We start from the raw sequence: 6,573 nt of genomic DNA on the forward strand, positions 1-6,573 counted from the left end.
CTGCCTCTTCCCTTTGGTCTTCCTCCCCCTGTTGCTCCTCACTCCTTAACTCCGCCCCCTCATTACCTCTAACATCTGATCCTTCTCCACCAATCGCAGAAATTGGCGGGAGATTTGAATCTTTTTGCTCCGCCCCCTCGTTATCCTTTTGTTTGCTTTTCTCAACCGCCATTTTATTTGCTTTAACTTTGTTGGCAAAGGACTTTGGGCAATCTCTGTAGAGATGATTGGAGTCTCCACACAGATTACACTTTCTGCCATTGGGACATTCGTCAAAAGTATGCCCAATTTCTCTACATTTCCCACAAAACGACTTCTGGCAAGCTTCCACTAAATGCCCCACCTCTCCACATCTACGACAGAGCTTGGGCATTCCCTGATAATAAATGTAGCCTCTGTTTTCTCCAAGCACAATCACTGATGGAAGATGTTTCAGGCCCTGGAAGCCCTGGGGATCTTCCCACTGTTTTATGGGAATCCTCCAGGAACAATTCCAGATGCCATCCTCATCCAGCATTTTCATGGCTTGGCCTCTAACAGAGCAATATCTACCCAACCAAGTACATATATCTTCTCCACTGACGGTTTCATTGAACATTCGGACAATAACCATTTTGTGGGTATTGTCGGTCAGTTTCTCCACCTTAAACATGGAAAAGAGGGTCTTTACATTTTCAAGTCTGGTCCAGAAGTCATTCAGCAAACTAGCTGACTTAAAACTTACATCAAATCCTTTATTAAAAGGGAGGGACAAAATACAATTCAAATCATTTGGTGTAAATCTCAAAGTTTGCTGAACAAATTTGCGGGAAAAATCCAACCGGGACATCTGAACAGGCTTTCCTTGGTTTTCTAAGAGTGTAAAACGCACGCTGTGGTGCCTCCGCACGCCGGCACGGGCAGCCGACATGTTGGAGGCACCAACAGCTAAAACAGGAGTTTAAAAAACTATCGACACAATAAAAGGATCTAAAAACAAGAATAAAAGACTTACCTTACAACCAGTATCTCAATTAAAATGTTCTCCTAAAAGCAAGCACAATACAATATAAATAAACAATAAATAATAAAAAAGTACAGCTGTAAGCAGTACAATATACCTCTTCAAGGTAAAGGAAAGTGCTATTACAAAAACACAGCCCAAAAACCCACAAAGAGGCGATCGCAACACTGCCAAATGACAAGACACTTGATCTTAGCCAAAAGGCCGAGAAGCGATGCCGTTGCCAAGCAGTGGGGGCAGAGCCGGCAAAGGCGACGCCCATCTGGGCCGCGGTGGGTTTCGTACTTTGCCTCTAGGACCACTGCTGTCGATCAGATCGTTTGTTAAATAGTGGAGATGATTTGAAACAACCTGCTTTCGCGAACTGGTCCTAGGTTTTTCCATCGACCTCCACAAAAGCACCGCAGTACAATTCTCTGGACTCCCTAGGTCGTTCTTGATCAGGAGGGGGGGAAAAAAAAAAAGCTCAACTTTAACATTTGGATAGTGTGACGAGTCCCTCGTTCTTCCTGCTACGGCCGGCCAGTGGGTGTGGCTGGGAGACTCATCAAGTGAACCATGTACACCCGTGCTTCCCTCTATAAAGCTTGGGCTTTGTTTGGCGTGGTGTGTTGCTTGCTCCTGGGTGCTTTGGTTTTGATTTTGGTCTTTGTTTATTTTGAGTTCCTTATTCATTTAAATGTGGTTCTGTCTGATGTTTGGTTATTGATGTGTCTGACAGAAATTGTGTTTGGTTTTGTTGATTTCTTGTTTCATATATTTTCTTATTTATGCTGATAAATCTCTTTTCGTTGCAACCTACCAAGCTGCCTATGTCCTCCGTTTCATTTGTCACGGCTTTGAGCCGGTCGTGACAATAGCGACCACGGGGTCATTTAGAAAACGGCCGTGGTCGAGTGCCCCCAAAAGCCTGTCGTCCCTGAAGGAAAACTCAGAACTTTGCGAAACCAGGCGAGCGCACGCAACACCCGATTCCATAAAAGGGGCGTGCAAACACACACGGAGCCACAGACAACGCTACGACTGTTAGAAACCACAGGTTCTCTCGGCACCACCTAATCTTCTTTCAACCAGTATGTCCAGGGGAGAGCGCGAACGCAGTCCCCCACTACCATAAATTATGCAGTCGAGATTCCCACATTTGGGGAATTCGCAGGGGTCAGCACAACCGGAGTGCAATGGCCCAGCCTCGCCCTGGGTGAACCACCTTCCTGATCATGGTGTCTCCCCTGCCAGGTAAGTATGAGTCCCCAGGCCTCCAGTCAGAGGCTACCCTATCCCTCTTTGCCGTCCTCATCAACGGTGACCCCCTCCCCCACCCCAAGCAAAGGAAGGGCGTGTCCCTTCCATTACTTGACTGCGATTTCCGTGACCATGCCTTCAAGCCGGCAAACTGCCAAGCACCTACAGGTGCTGGTCGTATGATTAGAATGTCATCAAAAAGTTGATTTCTTTCACTAATTCCTTTCAAAAAGTCAAACTTGTATATTATGTACATTGCACACAGACTGATATATTTCAAATGTTTATTTCTTTTAATTTTGATGATTATAACTGACAACTAAGGAAAATCCCAAATCCGGTATCTCAGCAAATTTAGAATATTACTTAAGACCAATACAAAGAAAGGATTTTTAGAAATCTTGGCCAACTGAAAACTATAAACATGAAAAGTATGAGCGTGTGCAGCACTCAATACTTAGTTGGGGCTCCTTTTGCCTGAATTACTGCAGCAATGCGGCGTGGCATGGAGTCGATCGGTCTGTGGCACTGCTCAGGTGTTATGAGAGCCCAGGTTGCTCTGATAGTGGCCTTCAGCTCTTCTTAATTGTTGGGTCTGGCATATGGCATCTTCCTCTTCACAATACCCCGTAGATTTTCTATGGGGTTAAGGTCAGGCGAGTTTGCTGGCCAATTAAGAACAGGGATACCATGGTCCTTAAACCGGGTACTGGTAGCTTTGGCACTGTGTGCAGGTGCCAAGTCCTGTTGGGAAATGAAATCTGCATCTCCATAAAGTTGGTCAGCAGCAGGAAGCATGAAGTGCTCTAAAACTTCCTGGTATACGGCTGCGTTGACCTTGGACCTCAGAAAACACAGTGGGCCAACACCAGCAGATGACATGGCACCCCAAACCATCACTGACTGTGGAAACTTTAGGCTGGCCCTCAAGCGACGTGGATTGTGTGCCTCTCCTCTCTTCCTCCAGACTCTGGGACCCCGATTTCCAAAGGAAATGCCAAATTGACTTTCATCAGAGAACGTAACTTTGGACCACTCAGCAGCAGTCCAGTCCTTTTTGTCGAGGCGCCTCTGACGCTGTCTGTTGTTCAAGAGTGGCTTGACACAAGGAACGAGACAGCTGAAAACCATGTCTTGCATACGTCTGTGCGTAGGGGTTCTTGAAGCACTGACTCCAGCTGCAGTCCACTCTTTGTGAATCTCCCCCACATTTTTGAATGGGTTCTGTTTCACAGTCCTCTCCAGGGTGCGGTTATCCCTATTGCTAGTACACTTTTTTTTCTACCACATCTTTTCCTTCCCTTCGCCTCTCTATTAATGTGCTTGGACACAGAGCTCTGCGAACAGCCAGCCTATTTTGCAATGACCTTTTGTGTCTTGGCCTCCTTGTGCAAGGTGTCAGTGGTCGTCTTTTGGACAACTGTCAAGTCAGCAGTCTTCCCCATGACTGTGTAGCCTACAGAACTAGACTGAGAGACCATTTAAAGGCCTTTGCAGGTGTTTTGAGTTAATTAGCTGATAAGAGTGTGTGGCACCAGGTGTCTTCAATATTGAACCTTTTCACAATATTCTAATTTTCTGAGATAGTGACTTTGGGATTTTCCATAGTTGTCAGCTATACTCATCAAAATGAAAAGAAATAAACATGTGAAACCTCTCAGTCTGTGTGTAATGAATGAATATGATATATACAAGTTTCACTTTTTGAAAGGAATTAGTGAAATAAATCAACTTTTTGATGACATTCTAATTATATGACCAGCACCTGTACACGAGCTGCGGTCCTTTAGACCAGTGGTTCCCATCAGTCAGGCGTGTTTGATTAGATGTCTCCCTGATCAAACACACCCGATCCAACTCATCAGCTCGTTGGTAAAGACTCCAAGACCTCAGACGGGCGCATCAGACAAGAGTGACATTCAAGACGTGCAGTGCTGGTTTGGGAACCGCTGCTTTGGAACAACGGCGACCGTTTCATAAGGGTGCGAGACGGTGCCACCCTGCCAGCCACCCCACCGCAGGTACATAGAGACTCCTTGTGAAGCTCCAGCGACATTCCCTCTGCTATTAACCACAACGATTTGCAGTCCCCCAAAAGGGGAAGCACACCGTTCCTGGAGACACTGCAATACCAGGTCGATGCGTGGAGTGGACGGAGCAAGCCCCGGTTCCGGCTCCATGAGCCAAAAATCCATTTAATATGTAGTCCCCAGATAGGGGACGTATCAGATATTAAACTGATAAGAACAGATTTTTTTTTTTTTTTTCCTTTTATTTATTTTTTCAATAATCATTATTTACATACAAACATTACATTGTTTCTTGGGAACATGTAACACAGATTTCCTTTCCGATTAAAAGGTTTTGCTTAGTTTTTTTTTTTTTTTTTTTTTCCTTAATACATGATACATAAAACTTTGTATAAACAGATGTGTGTAAAAGAAGAAAGGCAATAAATAAAATACAATTGAAGTTGCTTAAAAGCCATAATTTAACCTAATAGATAGAATTGATCACGATTAAAACATAAAAGATAAAAAAGCTCTCTTATACATGAACGGGCACAGGCGACACAATACTTTTTTTTTTTTTCTTTTTTTTTTTTTGAGATGTCCTCATTCAACACTCCACAACAAACACCACGACCCAACACTTTTGGGCTGAGAGGAGAACCTCTTAAACCACGGCACCGCTGCTCCCTCCAGAAGGGGGGCATCTGCAGGCAGTCAGGGCGCGTGGCCACGGGGACCTTTCCTGTGTAGCTCCGACCCCCACGTCCGAATGGCAATGCGCAGCATACTCCTGCAGCCTGTTGTTGACCAGCTGTTTCATGGCGTGCAGGGTCACCATCACATGCTTCCCCACCAGCAGGTTTCTGGAGGTCCATAGTACATCTTTGTAGCAGTTGATAGTGAGCCAGGTTTGGGTGTGCTGGGCTGGTGTCATTTTCCTCTGGCTCACTCCTCCCATTATCATGGGGTAGTCCAGTTGTTGGACCTCCCCTGCTGGCAGGCTCGGGAATTGCTGGGGGCCGGCTGTTGCCCACAGGTCCCTCGCGACACTGCACTCCCAGAACGTATGTCTCACGGATTCCGGTGCATTACACCCTGGCCGAGGACAGATTGGATTTGTCGCCATTCCTCGGGAGTGCATCACGGCCCTGACCGGGAGGATCTCGTGAGCGGCCATCCATGCCAGGTCGCGGTGTCTATTGTGAAGGGCCGGATGGGACACATTTTGCCACACAGTCTGGGCCTCACCAATTTTGATCCAGCGCACTGGAGTCACCTGTTCCCGTTCCTGTATGAGAGAGAGAAGGAGGCGGTGATTTGTTAAAGATTTAGTCTCTTTTTCTAAAATATGCTTATTTAAGAACTTCTTGATAAAATCATACGCAGCAGATGGCTTAACACTCTGAGGTCTGACGGTATCGCCGGCGATACCACCGTGGTTTTTCTTATCAGTGTGAAAGAGACTCAAAATACTCCGTCAATGTTGCACATACAATTAAGAGTTATACACCATTTTAATCTGTGGAATATCTTCTTTCATTTGTGTACACTCAGAGTAAAAACAGAATTTTGTGCTTTTTGTAAAATAAAGAAAACTAACATGATGCGTGATTTCTCCTCTCCCTCTGAACGAACTCCAATCTGATAGTTCTCAGAAAATGAACTGTAACTTAGTGAATACTAATGACAAAAAAATTACACTTATGTCTAAAAAAACGTTAAGATGTCAGGTTTTAAATCATGTAAGTCAAATCGAAAACAAACCTTCTTTGTTTATGTAATCTGTATGAAAAGAGAGCCATGTCAGAAATCCGTGATTCAGCTCATTATCTGCTAATGCGGCCACGCCCACGGAGCCAGCGCTATTCAGACGCTAATTCAGTCAATACATGCATTTATTATCTCAATCGTGTATTTATTGTCTTGAAAAGTGTTTATCTGGATGTAAAAGTCATGGTTAGCGATCTCTAGAAGACATGCAGTTACTTCCTGTTTACTTGTCTTCTACAGATGAAGTTTAGATGAGTTTTTGTTTCTTTAGCGCCCTCCTGCTGCTGTATGTATTGGAAACTCCATTCATGGAATAGCCTCTTCTTCTTTTAGATGAATTTGTGGACTAAAATGCACAGAGCGCCCTCCGACTTCAAGGATGAATTGAAAACACCAGCGCTCATAGTAATGACAGTGAATATTAAATAAAAATAACTCCTCTGTATAGAAAATTGACATAAGCATATGAGAATCCAATATTTCTCCAAATGTGCATGCTTTTAAACTAAAAGCCTATATTCAGACTCTTTGCATCACAGAAATACA

At 44.5% G+C, this 6,573-nt stretch overlaps 2 non-coding genes across 2 annotated transcripts; both read right to left on the reverse strand.

Annotated features, from left to right (window-relative positions):
• Nucleotides 1–2,083: 2,083 nt before the first annotated feature.
• On the reverse strand, nucleotides 2,084–2,247 carry LOC137010050 (U1 spliceosomal RNA). The gene has a single exon (XR_010893129.1). It is a non-coding gene; the product is annotated as a U1 spliceosomal RNA (small nuclear RNA).
• A 2,096-nt stretch (nucleotides 2,248–4,343) lies between these two features.
• Nucleotides 4,344–4,539, reverse strand: LOC137010289 (U2 spliceosomal RNA). Its single transcript, XR_010893332.1, has one exon. It is a non-coding gene; the product is annotated as a U2 spliceosomal RNA (small nuclear RNA).
• Between the last annotated feature and the right edge of the window lie 2,034 nt (nucleotides 4,540–6,573).

This window comes from Chanodichthys erythropterus, chromosome 20, assembly GCF_024489055.1.
Source record: "Chanodichthys erythropterus isolate Z2021 chromosome 20, ASM2448905v1, whole genome shotgun sequence".
NCBI lineage: Eukaryota > Metazoa > Chordata > Actinopteri > Cypriniformes > Xenocyprididae > Chanodichthys > Chanodichthys erythropterus.